The sequence below is a fragment of the Equus przewalskii genome, chromosome 25 (genome assembly GCF_037783145.1).
Source record: "Equus przewalskii isolate Varuska chromosome 25, EquPr2, whole genome shotgun sequence".
In the NCBI taxonomy this organism is placed as follows: Eukaryota; Metazoa; Chordata; class Mammalia; order Perissodactyla; family Equidae; genus Equus; species Equus przewalskii.
The window spans coordinates 36,902,455-36,922,136 of record NC_091855.1 but is presented as its reverse complement, the minus strand read 5'-3'; the positions used below and the strand labels follow the sequence as shown (position 1 = coordinate 36,922,136).

Sequence of the window (19,682 nt, the reverse complement as noted above, 5' to 3'; positions counted from 1 at the left end):
AGTTGCTGAGCATCACTGAGACTCAATTTTCTGATTTTTAAAGTGGGAAGAATTTTAACAGAACGCCCATTAGCACAGAGTGGCTTCTTACGTTCAGCCCAGGAGTCCTCGCTTCTGGAAGCTTCCTGCACCCTCCAAGCTGGTAGGGTCCTCCGAATCCTGATCATATGACTCTTGACACTTTGCCCTTCCATGCGTTCAACAAGCATTTGTTTGCAGTACTATGGACCGAATTGTGTCCCCCGAAATTCATGTGATGAAGCCTTAACCCCACAATGGGACTGCACTTGGAGATGGGGCCTTCAGGGAGGTGATTAAAGTTAAGTGAGAAGGCGGGTGTCTGAAAGCCAGGAAGAGGGCCCTCCCCAGAAACACAGCCCTGCTGGCACCTTGCCCTTGGACTTTCAGCCTCCAGAACTGTAGAAATAAATGTCTGTTATTTACGTCATGCAGTCTGGTGTCTTGTTATGGCAGACCGAGCAGACTATAACAAGCACCTACTATGTGCCAGACAGACGTAGGTGTTGGGGATTCAGCAGTCATCGAAATAAACTGAAGGCTCTGCCCTTGGTTCACTTCCATTCACAAGTGGGGGGAAAGGAAATAAAGAAAAGGATGCCAGTAAACGTGTCACAGCAGATGGCACTGAGTTCAAGAGGGGAGAATAGAGCTGGGTACAGAGTAAGGAGGGGCAGCGTGTAGTATTTAGGTGGTCAGGGGAGGTGGCATTTTAGTAGTGACCACAGGAAGAAGTAAAATAAGAAGAAGCCATAGTATAGATATCTGGACGAAGGGTGTGCCCTGAAGAGGGAACAGCATGTGCCAAGGCCCTGCGTGAGAAAACACTTGGTGCAGTGGATGAACAAGGAAGAGGGAGCTTGGCGGTGGTGGAGAGGGGGACAGAGAGCACAGGGCCTGGGGACCATTGTAAGGACTTGGGCTTTTATTCTGAATAAGATAGGGGGCTTGCATCAGTTAGTGTTCTCCAGAGAAACGACCAATAGGATGTATGTGTGTGTGTGTGTGTGTGTAAAGAGGTTTGTTTCAAGGAATGAGTTCATGTGATTACAGGGGCTGGTAAGTCCAGATTCCATAGGGCAGACTGTAAGGCTAGACCCTTAGGCAGCAGCTAATGCTTCAGCCTTGAGGCAGAATTTCTTCTTCTTCTTCAGAAACCTCAGTGTGGCTCCTAAGGCCTTCAATGGATTGGATGAGGCCCACCCATATTATCCAGGGTAATCTCCTTGACTTAAAGTCAGCTGATGGTGGATGTTAATCACCTCTATAAAATACCTTCACAGCAACACCTGGATTTGTGTTTGATTAAATAACTGGGTACTGGAGCCCAGCCAAGTTGGCACATAAAACTCACTATCGCCAGGCTCTTGGAAGGTTTTAGGAAGAGGACATCCTCTGTTTACTTACCTGGGGTAGTTTCTGACTTACTTTGAAAAGGATCCTCCTGGCTTCCTCGTGGAAAACCATCGGTAAGGGCACAGCTGGCTGCCACCAGAGAGACAGGCCAGGAGGGCGCTGCAGGCATCACGTGACACCGCAGAGGACGGGGGCCTGGCCCCGGTGGTGGCGTGCAAGCTGCACACTCGCAGGCTCTCGTCTGCAGGTGGAACTGGCAGAGGCTGACTGTTTCTGTTCTCCCAGAAACAAATCCGTGTGGGTGGCACCTGGCACGCCGCAGGTGCACAGTCAGCGTGTGCTGACACGGAACGTACGAAAAAACGAATAGCAAACTGTAAAGCACTGTCCACAGGTTCTCTGTTAGCACCCTTAGGCCTTCTCTGCCCTGGCCTCTCTCCTTGGGCCGAAGCACAATGTGTGAAAACCCCAGTTGTGGCCCAGATCCCAAATCCTACTGCATCCTGGAGCCCAGCTCGCCCGGGCCCACATCCAGCAGTTCTCTCTGGCTTCCCCAGACCACCTTGGAGTGCAGTGGAGCAAAGGTTATCTCCCAGGGGAACTTCATGCTGTGAAGGCCCCGTGGATGGGGCAGGAATTACATTCTCTACAATGCCCCAATTCTCATCCCCTTTATGCCAGAGAATTTGTGAGAAAGTCACATTGCCTTCTGCGGTGTTTCTAGAATCTGGGAGCTGAGTGGACTCCATCCTTCTTATCTCCTTGGAGTTAATTGGAGCATGAGGAAGAGCAGTGGGGTCTGGCAGAGTCCCTCACCCCCAGATCCCAACACTGAACCACACAGGGGGTGACCAGCCCCTCATGTTCATGGTGAAACGGGTTCTTCTTCAAAGAGTGCTAAAATTAAAAAAAAAAAAAAAGTATGAGAAAGAAAAAGAGAAGAACCCAGTGTGTTTACATGGAAAGTGGTTCCACATTCCCGCCTTAGGGAACACAGAGTGTCCTGGAGCCGGCAGCCACCTGGCTCCGTTCCCCACCGTATTGTAGAGTGGGGGAGCCAAATTTCCTTCGGGATGTCTATAAATAAAGTGCTTCGTCCACAAGCAATTAGGTGGAAGCATTTTTCCAACCAGTGTGCATATGAGTCTCATTTCTCCACAAGAGGCACAGCGGATCAGAGCTGTTAGTTTAAGCCCATTGCTATGTGTAATAATAATAATTTTTTCACAGCATCTACTTCCCTTCTTTCCAACCTTCCCCTCCCCCTGCCTCAGTCTAGGTTTTATGTAGAAATTCTATTTAGAAACAGGCAGGCACAGCATTCCAAAATTCTTCCAAATTTAAGAAATTCAGAAAGGTATGGGATTTAATCTCTTCTGTTACAGGTAGAAGGCTCTTTTCTGATAAGAAGAGGTATGCAACTGATCACATTTCCCTTTTCACTTTATCTGCCAGGTAGCTCAGTGCCAGCAACCGCTTATGCCTTATGGTTAGTGCCTCTGAGTCCTCTATTTTTCTAATTCCTGATTTCACCTGTGATTATCCTTACTGAAACTAAATTTTAACATACGCTTACCCACAATGTCTTCAGAAAGAGGCAGGATGCAAAGAAATAATATTTTTAAATAGTTTTTATTTTTAGTGGCTGCTGCCCTAAGAATGGAAGCTCAGGATGGAAGAAGCACAGAACGTGGACTGACAGAAAAAATCATGACGGAGGGAAGGAGAGGAGAAAAATGACATTCAATAGGAATGGACTATCTGTCTTACATTATGTGAGCACTTAAATTTTTAAAATTTAAGATGCACAGCAGATGCTCTGAGGCAGAATGGCTGAGTCGAGCTTGGACCCAGGTCTTTCTGATTCCAGGGTTAGTGCGGGCTCCACACTATCATGCTACTCCTCAAGCAGCTAGTGGGGAAAAGGCTGGCCAGGGACAGAATATGCCTGTGAACAAAACGGTGCCATGTACTAAAGGGCAGAGAGCAGGTTAGGCTGATGTCAACAGGGAGGACCAAAGAGAGTAGACTTCAGGTGAACAGGTTAAATATAGCAAGCCCAAGGCATTCCTTCATCCATCCATCCATCCATCCATCCACCCACCCACCTATCCATCCATCCATCCACCCACCCACCCACCCACCCATCCATCCATCCATCCATCCACCCACCGACCCACTCACTCATCCATCCATCCATCCATCCACTCATACACCCAACCATCCATCCAACCACCTGTTCATCCACCCATCCATTCATCTATTCATCCATCCATCCATTCATTCATCCAAGACTTTTGGACTCCACCACACAACAAAGGCCTCATACCTTCCCACAAAGAGCTCTGGAGCTGGGATAATCCTTCAGAATTGTCCCAAATTGAGCCAAGGCCTTTTTACCCCCACATCAACCAGTCATTGGATGCAGATTCCCCCGGGAAGTGATCATGACCTCGCATGAGGTGGCTCTCTCAGGTGAGGGCAATTGGTAGAGACAGGCTCTGCTGAGAGCTGTTGGCAGCCGATGCCCCCAGCGGGTGGGGGAATGCAGGTGGTCATGCTGAAGAAGGGGCATCTGGGTGACACAGCACGAGCCCCACGGCGCCCTGCTCTGCTGTTCTCCATTTGACTATTTCCCCAGAGTCTCCCCCTCCACTGGAACGTACGCTCCACTCTCCTGTTTGTTCACTGCTGTGTCCACAGCCTAGAACAGCGCCTGACCCAGAGTACGTGCACAACCAGCATTCGAGGAATGAAATGCAGGATTGGATAAAACAGCAGCCAATGTTACTGAGCGCTTACAATGTGTCAGATACTGTGCTACACGCTTCGTGTGAAGTATCTCATTTAATCCACAGGATGACCCAAGAAGTGGGTACTGCTATCTTTGTCCTACAGAGTTAGGAAATGGGGCTTAATGAAGCCGAGTCATTCGCCCAGCAGCACACGGAGAGCAGGTGAAGTCGGGATTTCAAGGATTCTGAAGGGTGGCTGTTTGGCTCTGGAGCCTCTCTCTTGTTCACTAAGTGACACCCCTCAGGGCAGGTCCAGAGAGAGTAGACTTTAGAACCTGGATAGCTGCTGGGAGTTCAGGAGGACGGAGCCAGAGGGGCCCCTTCCGGCCCAGCCATCGGTCGCCCTTGGGGTAGCTTGGGGAGTTCCAGGGGGCATGCAGACAGGACCCAGCTCCTGCCCGGGAGGGGCCCGCATCCCATCCTCTGCAGCTTTCCATATCACGGGCCTGCTGATAACTCCCAAGTCCACACCTCTAGCCCAGGCCTCGCCCCAGACTCTGGACCCTTTGACTCTCAGTGGCTGTCTCACAGGGATCTCAGATTTAACACGGCCAAACTACAGCTCATCAAATGCTCCTCCAGCAGTCTTCCCTCCTCATGGAGTCCCTGCCATCCACACAGCTGCTCAGGCCACACACCCGAGGTCACCCTTAATTGCTCTCCTTCCTTCATCCCCTACATCCCTCAGCAAGACCTAACAACTCTGCCTCCAAAATAAATCCCAGGTCGGCCCACTTTATTCCATTTCCACAGTCAGCCTCCGAGGCTGACCCCCCCCCCCCACACCTTTCATCTGGACCAATGCAGGAGCCTCCTGACTGGTTTTCCTGCTGCCCCTCCATGTGTGCTGTGTCTGCCCACCTGCCAAAAGGCGTCCTGTCAAGATCTGTGAACAGGCCGAGATTTCACCCCACTCGGAAGCTAACAAATCAGTACACCAGTTTCATGGATGCTGGTAGAAGACATGAGACTCCTGGGTCAGAGACAAAAGACTCTGTCACTCACAGCAAAGCAGTGGGCAGAGTGTCAGCAGGCTCACCAAAGGTTCCTTAGCCCCAGTTCCCAAGGGCCGACATGGGTGGGCCTAGATGACTGCCTGTACACGCAGTGGGTCTGCATTATAGGAGAGGGACTCTGAGCTTGGGGGACTTGCCATTTTATAGCAAGCAGGAAGTAAATCTGCTCCTCCTTAGGGAGGGGACATTACTTCATCTCTCAAACTTGCTCACTGCAAACACAACCTTGAGAAATGGCTCAAGTAAAGAGTGGTCAGAGCCTCGCATTCATGGGATACTCGGTAAGAAGATGGCCCCCACCTAGACCAAAATTCAAACTACTTTACTTGGCCTTCAAGGCCCAGAGCGACCTGGCTTCTGCCTGCCCCTCTGACCTCACCTCCTCACCCCACTCCCCTCATTCACTCTGCTCCAGCCACACTGGCCTCCTCAAGGCCTTTGCACCTGTTCTTCTCCATGTCTTCATGTGGGTTGGTCCTTTTCACCCTTTGAATGTCACCTCCTTAAGGAAGCCTTCCCCACCCATTCCAGCTAACGTTGCCTCCCACCCACATCATTATATCAGATACACCATATTCTTTTCAAATGCTATCACATTGTGAAATGAGCTTTCCTTACAGTCTTGTTTCCTCTACTTGTATGGCAGCCCCACGAGGGCAACGACCTCCTCTGTCTTGTTCCCTGCTGTACCCCCAGAGCCCAGAACAGCATCAAGGTGCTAAGCAAATATTTGGGGAATATATAAACGCAAGGCAGGGAGAATCCCAAGCTTAGGAGGCTGGAGGCTCTGACTGGGTCCCGGGGGGTGGGAAATGCCAACCAAGAGCTTCTCAGTGCTTTGGAAACATAAAACCTGGCGTGACTCAGCCTAATACCAGGGTGCAAGTGCTGTGGACTCAATGTTGTGCTTCAAACATGAGGCTTCTCTTTGTAGTGGCCTCTGAGAAAATCAACAGAGACCCTGTGGCATGACTGTATGGGAAGCCAAGTGATGTGTGGCCAAGTGATGGAAAGTCTTCCAAATATATATATATTTGTTGTTTAAAAAAACAACCAACACTCTCGTAATGATGCATCTGTCACTCTCATGGAGTGATTAAGAGCTTAAGTCCTTGAGCTCTGGACTCAGACCAACCTGGGTTCTGGTTCTGGCTCTGCCTGTCCCCCATCCCCATTGCTGTGAGTAAAGGGAGGGAAGCTGTTAGCTAATAGCACTTTCTGGAAGGTGAAGAAGAGGACAGACTTTAGTGGGAAGATAGCGAGGGAGCTTTCAGATACAGTTTCCAAGGATGACGGATCCCTCCAAGGATGTTGCCCGGGAAGCAGCTATGAGTTCAGGGCTTGGCCAACAACCAGCCAACCAGGCTGAAGGCAATGGTGGCTCAAGTCATCAAGATGGCGAGGTGCCCATGGGAGGGTTCGCAGCCTGCCTCAGAGGGCCCACAGCTGGAGGTGGAAGATAACCCAGAGCCAGAAAAGAGGACTGAGGAGGAATATTATGAAAAGTTGAAGACAGAGAGAGATGGTGGCTTCTCAGAAAAAGATGACAGAGGAACCAAGGGACAAGAGGGCTGGTCAGTGGAGGGTGGGGGTGGCGGTGGTGGCGGTCAACAGTGTGTGATGCTGGAGACGCCACAAAGAATGAGGCTTCTCATTAGCTGAGTGAGCGTGGGCAAGTCCCCTAACCTCTCTGAGCCTTCGTAAGTGATAACTATTAATAGCTGTGATAGTAACAGCAGGAGGAACAATAAACCCTGAGGATCCCTTCTCCTGGACCTGGTTTGGAGGGTAGGGGAGGTCTTTTAACTCAGCTGTTGCCCTTCTCAGCCACTAGAGGATGCCTGAGAATCGGCTACAAAATGGTGGCTGGGTTTCCATTGGCTGGTGGGGCAGGTGGGTGGACTCTGTTGCGGGCTGGATTCAGGTCAGGGAAATAACACGTAGCTGTTCTCAGGGGCTGGCAATACACAAGGGAGGTCCAAGCAGACCTTGTGTTTGTCTATTTGCCAAATACAGCCTGATCCCCTACTGGGTTCCAGGCTTGTGTGGGGCTCTCAGGATAAAAGATAAATGAGACCCAGTGACAGTGTATGGAAGACAGAGGAGGCCAGCCCTGCGCTCACATCCCGGGGCCCAGGGCTCCAGTGGAAGAGGGAGCGTTCCTCTCCTGCTGCTCTTGAGGCTTGCTAAGGGCCGTGGGGCCTGGAGGCCTCTTGGGAACACAGTCTCCTTCCTCCTGGAGGTCATACCTGGGTGCCCCCCCAACCAAAGCAAGAGGAGCCAGGCAAGTCTCCCCAGGGATTACAGGCTGTGGCTCATTATCCTGCCTGCACCCTTTGCCACGGAGTCCTGGTGGGCGGGGTGTGGATGCATCATGAATCCATATAAACTCATCCCTTCCTCCAGCTTCGCTGCCATTCGTCTTGCGTTCCCAACATCAGTGACCTCCATCAGGAGGATGGTACAGTTCACAGACCAATCAACACAGAGGGCAGCCAGGCACCTTCGGGCAGGTTACTTGATCTCTCTTGGCCTCTGTCAGCTTCAAAGAGCTGAGGTTTGTCAGGAGCTGAGGGCCTGGACCGTCACTCCACAGCAACCCCCATCCTCCCTCAACCGCCCCCAGGGCTCAGGTAAGAGTTAACGGGCTGGCTGCTGGACCGGCAACTGCACACGGTCCACTCAGGTCAGGAGGCCCCCCGACCCTTCTGTTTACTGATGGGGAACTGACACCTGCAATGTGGAAGTGTCTAGCCCAAGGCCACGTGGTGAAACTGGGAAGGGACCAGTTTCAGACCTCCCAGGGACCTGAGAAAATGGCGGCCCCAAAGAATGCCGGAACTGTGCTGACATCGCTCTTAAAAATCACCCCGAGCACTGAGTTTCAAAAAGCAGATTCTGGAGACACACCACAGGCCTAACTCAGAACATCTGTGGTGGGGAAGGGGCCAGAGGATCTGAATTGTGAAACTCAGAGGCACCCTGGGGGTGACTTGTATGAGGGGTCAGGGTGGGCCTCTGCTCTACTGGAAGCCCGAGTGCTGGACTTTCTCCACTTGCCTCCCAGCCCCCACCCCTCCTTCTCCATCCTTCTCGGCACCCCTGAGGCTGACCTGTGTGGAGCACCTCACCCAGGCTCAGTGCCCGCCCTGTGGGTTTGGCTGCCCAGAGGCAGGGCTGAGAGGCCAGGAGGCAGAAGCGGTGGAGGGCGGTGTTTCCCGCTCATGCACCCTCCCTGCTGGGCAGCAGCCGATCAAGGCCACAGCTCCTGCGGGCAGCCCTTGCTTGGAGCTGCTCCCCCACCCCGTCCCCTGAGACCTGGCAGTCGTAACAGCTCCCCTCCATTGCTAGCCCTGGGGTGCCCCAACACCCTTTGGAGGTTCCCCCGCCCACACCTCCCTCCTCCATCCCTTCACTCTGCAGTCTTCAGTGAAGCCCCGTGTGTGCCATCCCTGTCTGCGCAGCCCTCAATCTCTCTCAAAGTGTAGTTCACCTCCTCCTCCAGCCTCGGGGAGAAGGTTCTGGAATCTGGTTGTGAAAGGAGTACAGAGGAAGGTTGCCCCACCTGGCCTATAGGGTCAGGGGAGCTTCCTGGACAGGGTGACTCGTGAGCTGAGCCTCACAGGGACAAGTGGGGAAGAGGAGCAGGCCAGGGGCCTGGCATTCTACCGGGGGGAGGGCCTGACAAGCAATGCAGACCCTCAGGAGTCCCAGAGGGCTGGGCACGAGGAGGAAAGATCAGGGTGACTGGGAAGGGGTCCTGAGGATGACTTCATTAGAATTCCCAAACCCCTGGAGGGCCAGTTCTGACAGCCCACCCACTAGTAGGAAGGCAGCGCCTGCAAGTGGAAAGCGACTCTAAAGATGGCCTCGAGGGATGGGAAGATGTGTGGCAGGTCACCACCGGGCTGCCTTGCGTGAGCCTGGGTTCCCTTATCCACACCACTGGGGTGACAATCCTGCCTGACCCCTCCCGGACACGCAGGGAAGACTTGCGAACACAAAAGCGCTTTGCAAACTCTAAAGTGCCGGACCCCAGGGAACACCGATGACCATTATTTAGGCAAAAGAAACAAATGGGGTTGTCGGCTTTCCCGGAAACGAAGGCTTCCTCAGCACCCCGAGCTTTCTCCACTGCTGTGGACGCCCCTGATGGAATAACCAACTCTCCAGCTGCTCCCCAGACAGACGGACACCGGCTGATGTCTCCACCAGGCCCCGTCTCCCAGGGCGGCTGCACCACTGTTCCGGAGCAGAAGCGGAAGGTGCTGAAAATCTATTTGCAGGCTCTCTGATTAGGTGATGACAGCTCTGGTTTTAGCCAATTAAATGCCATTTTCATTCACATACATCAGGCCCTGGAGTGGGGGTATTTGGTTTAGGAGGACTTCTGCCCTGGGTTTCTGTGTCCTCCACATTTACCTTCCAACCGCTGCTTTAAGGGCGTCAGTCTCTCTGTGCTACACCTGGGGGCCAGGGACAAATCCTGATGGCACAGGGTTCAGAGTCTATCGGGGAGACAGAGCCATGTGACTGTTACCCTAATGGTACTGAGCTCGTCCTCACCAGCTATGGAGACATAACGCTCGACACCCGGGTCTGGTCCCGGACCTCAGGGAGGCTCCATTCCAGCGAGGAAAAACAAGTAAGTGAAAACCGATCATTACTCAGTGCGCCGAGAGATGAGAATGACGACGTAAGAAGAGCATCGCAGCTGGACAATCCCACTCGAGCCGTGTGCAGAAGCTGCGGCCCATGGCCTGTGTCCCTCTCAGAGGTTCTTGCAGCAGAACAGGACACCTGAGACGGTGAACTCTAGCCAGACACAGCTGCATTGAAAGCCCCAATTTATAGGATACTAATAATAGTCGTTGCTTTAGAGAGCTGTGATGAGGATGAAATGAGGTACTTCGTGGACTCGCTTTGCACGGGCCCTGGCACCGAGCAGATGCCCAGTCAACGTTCCTTGCTAGTACTGTTTTTATCCCTCAGCTGCCGTGGCTTCCCCAGGTCTGCCGGGCTGGGCACGGTCTCTACAAAAGCTTGGCTTGATGAGAGGACCAAAGAGAACGTGCTGAATGGCTCCCAGGGTTTGACAGCCCAGCACTGAGGTCAAGAGCACAAGCCAAGAGCCAACTTATGTCACATCCCAGTTCCACTTCCTCCTGGCCTCTCTGAGCCTCAGTTTTCTTACCTGTAAAATAGGATGACGAGGGTCCTTGTCTCCAGTCTCTGCCTCCATCTTCACATGGCCTTCTCTCTCCTCTTCTGTCTCTGTAAAGGACATTTGTCATCAGATTTAGGGCCCACCTGGACAATCCAGGATAATCTCATCTCGAGATTCTTAATGTAATTACATTTACCGAGACCCTTTCACCAAAGATCTGTCCAAAAGATCTGGACATGCCCTTCTGGGGACCAGCCTTCCACCCGCCAGCGTTGGGAGGGCAGAGTGGAGGCCTGTTCTCCGGAGGGCCCTCATGCAGCGCTGGCTCTTAAGGGATCCTAAGCACTTACTGAATGAAGTTGGCAACAAAGTGTAAGCACAAGAGGTGCGAGTTGGGGCTTCTGCTCTGCCCTGTTGGGTGGCCTTAGGGTAGCGGGCCACTGTCCTATCAAGGTCTCAGCCTTCCTTTTGTAACATCCCGAAGCTGGGTGCCATTCCCTCTAGGTGACATTCCAAATTCTAGGCCCAGATGTGTTTCCGGAGATAGACCTGCTGGCCTACAGGTGCCAGTGACCAGGCACCTGGGCAGCCTGACTTTTCTCCTCGCCAGACCCCGGATTTCCTCAGAGGAGGAAAGACAACTCCTGACCAGAATGTGGGGAGAGGAAAGGAATGAGTGTGAAGCCGCAGGCACCTCGCTGAAGTTTTCATCTAATATAATTTTGCCAACAGTTTTTGAAGATAAGTATTCCCATTTTACAGCTGTGCAAACTGAGGCTCAGCGGGATCAAGTCATTCACCAGGAGCCACCCGGCTGGCAGCTGTCTTGCCTCTCAAAGCCCGTGCTTTTGGAGAAAAAAAAATCTGGCTGTGCCAAGGATACTGGTGGAAAGTTAGCCTTTGGGGCTCCCATGCCTGCCCTTCGTGCCAGGCATTGTGCTAAGTGATTTATTTCGCTAGATCATCTCATTTATCCTTAGGAGACCCTGAGAGGTTTGTGCTATTATGATGGTCCACATTTTACACATCAGCGACTGCGGCTTCAGCAGCTTCTGGAAGTTGAAGAAGCCGGGGGGCAGCTGCTGAACCAAGGAGCACTCTGAACCCGGAGCCCAGAGCTGAGCTGTCTGCTTGCTGCTCCCTGAAATGTGGGGGTGCGAGGAGTGAGGAAGGAGGAGCGGAAGGGGGAGGAAGATGCACCAAAGGGGAGGCACCAGCTGGCACCTCTGTGCCCCCTCCTCAAAGCGGACTCCCGTGCCGGGCCAGCACTGGGTCAGGGATGCAACAGTGGGTGACACCCCATCCCACTGGCAAAGCTGTGTCAGAGTCAAAGACTAGAATGAACCGCGTGATGATGTCCACGCCACTTGTTTGATGCAACACTGTGGAAACCGACCAGCAGCAATGCTCTCAGCTTAGTTATATTCATTCCAGAACCATTCTGCGCCACCATATAAAATTACCTACACCTGAACAAACCCTTCCAGTTAAGGCACACCCTCCCCTATCCACATTCTCTTTTGGGGTACCATTAGGGGGTCTCAGCAAAGGTCAATCAGGTGCCTTTGGGTACGGGGGTCCTGGCGAGGGACCCAGAGCCTCCAGCCAGCCTCACCTTGCAGCGCCAGGAGGAGAGGCACGCACCCCTGCAAGGGTCTTTGAGCTCTTAAATCTGGGGATCTTCATACTGAGGGAAGTCTAAGGTGTTGGTCCTCAGGCTGATTGCTGCCCACACTAACTGCCACCCCCACCTGTCGACCTGTGGGGACATCTACGCAAATTTGGCAAACCTATTTGCTGATCCTAATAAGATGCGTGTGTGTGTATGGGGGGGGCGTGTATTAACTGGAAGGTTCAGTCTAGAAAGATTAGATCATTGAACATTGCTAAGTGGAATAACTGTAGCTCTGGTACCTCTGGTTGCCTACACTGGGCACAGGCAGCCCTCCTGGGTTGGCTCTGATAAAACCTGGAGCCAGATTGGGGCATTAAAGGTTTTAAACAAGGAGCCATTAGGCTGGGGTGGCTCTAACTCCTTGGTAGTCTCTGTAAGCCAGCCAAAACCTAAGCCAGGGTCGGTGCATGCAAACCCAAGAAAATGAAGCTGAAGAACAACTAACCACAACCGCCAACGAGCCTTTTCCAGACAAGGCAGCCACTCAAGCTACTGCCAATCCAATAATTGCGTTGCTTCAGCGTCTCCTCTGTACAAACCTCACCCCAGCTCCTGTCGGGGGAGAGCTCCTTAACACCTTCGGTTTGGCGCTGCCCGATTCAAATCGACGTATGTGCAAATAAATTCTTGAAAACTTTAACGTGCCTCGGTTTATCTTTTAACAGGGCTAGAGCCAGTATTCACATACGCCTGGGGCTCTCAGCCAGGCCTCTGTTAGCATTTCGGCGTGGGTAATTCTTTCCGGCGGGGGCTGTCCTACACGTTATAGGATGTTTAGCAGCATCCCTGACCTCTACCTTCTAGACACCAGGAGCACACTGCATCCTGCCCCCAGTCGTGACAACCAAAAATGTCCCCAGATGTTGCAAATGTCCCCTGAGGGCAAAATCACCGTGGTTCAGAACCACAGGTCTGTGCAAATGCTTTATGCCTATGCTCCAGAAATTCGCTTTAATTTGGAGGACTTTAGGTGCAAGCACCCTGCGTAGAGGGTTTTAGAGCTGGGACCTGTAGTAGCTTCCTTAACAAAGTACCACAATCTGGGGGGCTGAAAACAACAGGAACATGTTCTCTCCAGCTCTCGGGGCTGGGAGTCTGAAGTCAAGGTGTCGGCCAGGCCCTGCTCTCCTGAGGGCTCCGGAAGAGGATCCTTCGGGTGTTACCAGCAACCCTTGGCTTGTAGCCGCATCACTCCAGCCTCTGCCTCCATCGTCGTGTGGCCTTCTCCCCTGTGTGTCTGTGTTTCCTCTTCTTGTAAGGACACCACTCCTATTGGATTAGGGTCCCTCCTACTCCAGCATGACCTCCTCTTAACTTTTTACACCTGCAACAACCCTATTTCCAAATAAAGCTGCACTCAGGTTCCAGGAAGGACATGAATTTGGGGGGGCCACGGGGGGACAGGCCACCCTTTAACTCAGTACAAGGCCTTGAACAGATAATGGAGTCCATCCTCATCTTTACAGAAGGGAACTGAGGCCTGGGAAATCAGGTCACTTCTTCCAGGTCCCAGCATCAGACGGAGGGCACAGCCAGGCAGGATCGGTGCCAGGATTCCTGACACCACATGCAGCCTCCAACGGTACACGGAGCAGTTGGAACCCAAGTCCTGTCCACGGGAGTTGGCAGCTAGCCCACTGCCCAGGTCCCTGGGCCGCGCCCACACACCTGCACATCCCAACCTGATGGCACCTCCTAGGACGGCCTCTCAACACCGGCTCCAGCTCTGCCTTCCCAGGAAAGTCTCACTCCTTCCTACTGCCAACTGAACCCAATCACCATAGGAGACAAGCCTTGTTGGTTAATTTTTTTCCCCCTTCCAAAAAATAAATTCATAAATGGTCCTTGGCAAGCTGTTTACTACCCGGCTTTAATGGCCTGTTTATTACCTCGAGCCTGCGTCTGTTAACACGCCCCCTAGTCATTTTCCCTCATTAACTGTCAATTTGGAGGCCAGTTTTGGCATTAACCATGCCTGGACCTAAATGGCTGCGGACAGTTGATTTTATGACGGTGGCTTGTCTTGGAAACGCGGGGCCTGTCATCAAAGACGGAGGCAGCAGGCGGCGGGGATGTGGGCTGCTGGCGGGAGGGCCAGGCCAGTGGGGATGTGGGGGCCTCATTCACAGGAGCGTGCGGGTCCTGAAGATGGACAGCCCTTCTTTCGGCTGCTGAGGGCTAGGGGCATATTTAGGAGGAAGTTTAACTTCTAAGAGGGATCGTAAAGAACCTCTGATCCAGAAAAATTGCACTCTTATGAGGGCAGGAAAGAAAACACGTCTTTGGAATACAACCCTGACGGCTCCACCCATTGGCTCTGAGATTGATTTCTCAGGCTGCCCACTGCTTGTCCCCATCCACTCTGTGCACTCCTTGCCAGGAGAAATGAAGGACGGATGGTCCTAACCCCAAAGAGGTCCTGTACAAGAGAGAGATGGATGTATCCACAGGTCATGACGAGCCATGAGCTGGGTGAGCACTGGGAAGCTCAGGGCCTGGGGGCCGAGCAGGGACCGGGCAGTGAACTCCTCAGGGCGGGTCGCACATGGCTCTGTAGAGGGACTGACGTGAACCTGGAAGGATGGGATGTTCATCACAGGCAAAGAGAAGTGTAGCGATATAAAGACGTGTTGGAGTGGCGGCAGCATCGCTGTCATGCTTAAAACCCTCCACAGGCGGAGAGTAAAGTCCAAATAGTGTGGCATGGGATCACAGCTCTCCGCCTGCTTTCCAGCATCTTCTGCCACCCTCTCTGTGTCACCCCTGAGTTCCAGGCACATTGTCTATAGCTTAATAGCGTACCCCCAGGGGCAGGCCCCATAGCCTAGTGGTTAATTTTGGCACAGTCTGCTGTAGCGGCCCAGGCCCAGTTCCTGGGCGCGGACCTACACCACTCGGTGGCAGCCATGCTGTGCCAATCACCCACACACGAAATAGAGAAAGACTGGCATAGATGTTAGTCAGGGCTGATCTTCCTCAGCAAAAAAAAAAATAGTGTCCCAGCAGAATTTGCGTCTAGTCAGAATGTGACCTTATTTAGAAATAGGATCTTTGCAGATGTGATTAGTGAAGATGAGGTCATATTAGAGTAGGGTGGGCCCTAACTCCAATGATTGGTGTCCCTATAAGAGGAGGAGAGGACACACAGAGAGGCAAGGAAGAAAGCCATGTGACGATGGAGGCAGAGATTGGAGTGACGCAGCTACAAGGCAAGAAACCCCAAGGAGGGGCCGGCCCCGTGGCCCAATGGTTAAGTTCATGCGCTCCGCTTCGGCAGCCCAGCGTTTCACTGGTTCGGATCCTAGGCGCAGACACGGCACCGCTCATCAGGTCATGCTGGGGTGGCATCCCATATGCCACAACTAGAAGGACCCACAACTAAAAATATACAACTATGTACTGGGAGGCTTTGAGGAGAAAAAGGAAAAAGAAAATCTTTAAAAAAAAAAAAAAGAAACCCCAAGGATTGCCAGCACCGCCAGAAGCCGGGAAGAGACAGAGCAGGATCCTTTCCTGGAGCCTTTCGAGAGAGCAGGGCCTGCTGAGACCTTGCTTTCAGACTTCCGGCCTCCAGAACTGGGAGGGAACGCATTTCCGTTGTTTTAAGCCACTGGCTGTGGTTCTTTGTTACGGCCACCCCAGGTGACCAACACGCCATCCTTCTCTCCTTGCACAGCTCCGGCCCTACAGGAACGCTGTTGCCCAGTGCCCTTCTGAACCTTCTGTATTGTCCAAAGTCCTGGCCAAGGAGCTCTGGGTTGAGAGGGCAAGCTGAACACACTTCTAATTTCACTCGCCTAAAAGATCCCACCAATTACAGTAGAGGGATTTATAAAGAAGATGTTTCCACAAGGATGAGAGGAAAGAGGAGAAAACCATGAAAGTTCGAGTCACACTGTGCTAATCTGGCTGGCTGTCCCTTTGACCTGACACATGAGCTCCATCCTGGGGCCTCCAGAGTAGGCTGTTGAGGGTGTCATCCTGGGACCCGGCCCTCTCGGTCCTGGTGTGGCCAGCCTGGCTGACCTTATGCTTGCTCTTGGCCAAGAGCAGACAGAGTTCCTGCCCTCCCTGGCAGGGTCCAGATCCAGCAGAGACTCATTCTTACCCCCCCCCCACCCCCACCCCCCCCCACCCCCTGGAAGAGTCTGCTTTGACCTACTTCTGACTTTGTGAGCAGAAGATACAGGTCAGAGGCTTGCTGACCCCCTACCTGGTTCACATGGCGGCCTCTCCACATGCCCCACAGGGGCCCTCATCCCAGCTTCCCTTCCAGGGGACCCACGGGGAAGCTGTACTGAGCTTGTCCAGAGACCAGGGTCAGCTCTCAGCCCGCAGCGAACACACCGCCCTCCTGTACACAGCCAGATTCATGCTGTTTTTCAAAACTAAACAATATTTTGGGGAGGTACGGACACAGGTGGTAAAGCTGACTACAGGCTGGTTAGAGAATCTTCTGGTGTGGGGGATGGAGGTGGGCACAACTGAGACTTGCACGTGGGACTCAAAAGCAGGCCTTCTCCAGCTCTGAGGTGCACACAAGTCACCTTGTTCCATCGGTCTGGGAGGGACGGGCTGGAGATGCCGCATTTCCAGCAAGGCCCCAGGTGAGGCCGATGCTGCCGGTGGGGGCACCATGCTGAGTACCAGCTCTCCGAGTCACGGGTGATGTTCAATTTCCCAGCCTGAGTCGGAGGTAAATCGGTGTGCGTTTTCTTATTGTTCTTTAAACTAGGTAACTCATTTTATGCTCTTCAGTACAGATGCTACGTCTTATAATTTTTTTTAAAAACTGCAGAAATGTCACCTTCTCCTTGAAGCCCTCCGTACCTTTCTCAGACCATACAAGTCACACCTTCTGTGTTCCTGGGGCACTTCCTCCAGGGTTTACAAATTCCAACGCCCTAGGGACCAGGCAAGTGACAGTCCCCCACTGAGGCTGGCAAGAAGGACCACATATGCCAGCTATAAAGAGATGACTAATTGTCACCTACAGGAATATCGGCCCAGGACTGCCAGACGTAACTTTTCAAGAGAAACTGGCATATTCAGATTTTTGTGTAAAATCTGATTCTTTTCCCCCCCATCCATGGGCTGGACGGGGTCTGGGTGTCACCGAAGCTCTGACCCAGATCAAGATTGATTCATATGATCCCCAACAACACTGTGGGGCCTTGATGAGGGCTTGTCTCTAATCTGGATGGTCCTAGCATCAACAACAACAATAATAATACCAAGCACATAGACAGCGGTTACTCTGTGCCGGGCTCAGCTCCAAGGACTTTATGTGTATTAACTCATTTAATCCTCACAAATCACGTGCCAGGCACTGTGCAAAGCAGTTTAGGTTTTTTTATCTGATAGAATTCTTGCAAAAATGCTCTGAAGCCGGTGTTAGCCTCATCATACACGCAAGCACAGCTGAGTCTCAGAGCTGTCACTTGCCTGAGGTTCCAAAGCTGTTTGGGGGTAAGGCTTGAGCTGGGAATGTCAGCCGAGGGACAGCCTCCCAACCACTCCACCAAATCACACACAACCACTGAGCACAACTACTGTGCTACGCTGACCAAAGGGTCTACAGGAAAGAAACGATTTCCACTCCTGCAAGCCTTACGACCTTGGCAAGATATGCAACCTCTCTCTAGCCTCAGTTTTCACATCTGCAAAATGGGCTTGACAACAGCGCCTGGGTCCTAGGGACAGAATGAGGATTAAATGGGAGAAAGTCTGCAGTGTATTTAGCCAGCCCCTGGGCACAGTTTCATTACAAATGGCAGCAAGTGTCATCGCTGTGATCATTTATTTTATTAATCTTCATTTTTATCACGACCGTAGCCCCTAATTCCACAGCGGCCCCTTCCTTCTCTCCTAGCTGCAATGGCTCTGTGCACTGGCATACGTTCACTCGCAGCCCCATTTGGGGTCTGGAAATCAACATAGACGGGGAAACTGCTGCTTAAATGTTGATGGAAAGTGGGAAGGGGAAAACTGGGGAGCAGAGGAGAAGCAAAGAGTGGGGGGTGGGGAAGGAATTGAAAGCTCAGCAGGAGGTGTGTTGTTGGGTCTCCCAAGAGAGAAGGAGCCCTCGGAACTCGGAACTCACTCGGCGGAGCTCCTCCTGTGTGCTACCCAAGTGACACAGGTCACATCTCATCACAGCCTGGGAGGATGGTGTTGTCACCTCACTTTTACACAAGAGGAAGCTGAAGCTTAATGTTCCCAACTGCCCGAGGTCACCCTGCTGGCTCCAGGCATTGATGCCCTTGGGTCCCACCACCCCGGCTTGCAGGCTGGACTGCTGCGAGCTGGTCAATGCTTCCACCCCAGCACTCACTTCACGGCTCCATGACCACTGCTTCTCCAGGGCGTCTAGCTCACATTAGGACCAAGTCACAGAAGCCGAGAACTCGTCCCCGGGGAAGGGACCCCACCCCACCATTGATAACATCGCCCTTCGTTTCCAAAATCCTTGCCCATATGGTAATCCCATTAATCTAATTATTCTAGAAGGCAGTAATAAAAGGAGAAGTTTTATTTTCCTGTTTACCAAACAGTTTGCTTTTCTCACTAATCCACTCAGCAACACTCTCTCCTCAACTGATGGTCCTCTTCGGTCATGGTCACATTACTGGCAGCCTCCTGGGAATTTGAGTTTGCTGTCCCCGCTACAAAGGACTCCTCAAAAAGCAGGAGTGACCCATTTCCTCAAGTCAGAGGACTCATGTAAAACATTTTTCGCTTTCTCCTAGCCCAAAACTCAGAGACCACGGAAAAGCAAGAGAAGCAACGCCACGCTCTGCTTATATCTTGGGAGATGGGAGGGTCCCTTTTCAATACCAAAATTGTTTCTATAAGTTGTTTGCTTTTTTCTCATTGGATTACAGGCATTGTCTCTGCATCCTGGATGGCACTCCTTTGTTAAAGTATTGCTATCGTCTTCTCCCAGTTTCCGGTTTGTTTGTTGAAGGTGAATCTGAGCAAGGGATCTTGATTTTAATAAAGTCACATTTACCCATCTTTTCTGACTGTCTTTTTCGAGGGTTGCTTAGAAAATACTTCCTTACTTGGAGGGCATAAGTATATTCTCTTGTACTTTCTTCTAAAAGGTTTTCGACTGTGCCTTCTTATTTACATATTTAATTCACCTGGATTTAGTGTTAGTGTTTAGTAAGCAACAGAGTCAGGGAAGGACCCAATTTTGGTTTTTTCCCCTAAGGATACTGGTGGCGCGAGCATCGTCTGTAGACTAGCTCTTTCTCTCTTTGGTGGCCTGAAACGCTGCTGCAGTCATGTATCAGGTTACCAACTGTGCTGGGTTTGTTTCTGAGCTTCTTATTCTGCTCCACTGGTCAGTTTCTCAGTGCCAATAACACACTGCCGTTAATCCGCAGGCTCTCTAATAAATCTCAACATCTTCTGGGCAAACCGCCCTGCTTCATGCTTCTTCAGGAATGTCTTGGCGACTCTTGGACCTTTGTTCTTGCATATAAATTGTAAAATCAGCTTGTTCCGTTCCTTAAAAAATCCAGTTGGGATTTTGAGTGGCATTGTATTAAGCCTACGGCTCAATTTGGGGATATTGCACACCCTCAACATCGTAAGTCTCCGTAGCCAGGAACTAAAACTATTTCTCCATTTATTTATCACCTCTTTAG

General features: G+C 51.9%; 1 long non-coding RNA gene across 1 annotated transcript in view; it reads right to left on the bottom strand.

Annotated features, from left to right (window-relative positions):
- Positions 1-19,682, bottom strand: part of LOC139079214 (uncharacterized) — a 57,086-nt gene that overhangs the window by 9,732 nt on the left and 27,672 nt on the right. The window contains exons 2-3 of the long non-coding RNA XR_011532591.1: positions 10,380-10,459; positions 1,447-2,271 (exon numbers count right to left, since the gene is read on the bottom strand). This is a non-coding gene — a long non-coding RNA (uncharacterized lncRNA). The remainder of the gene's footprint in view (positions 1-1,446; positions 2,272-10,379; positions 10,460-19,682) is intronic.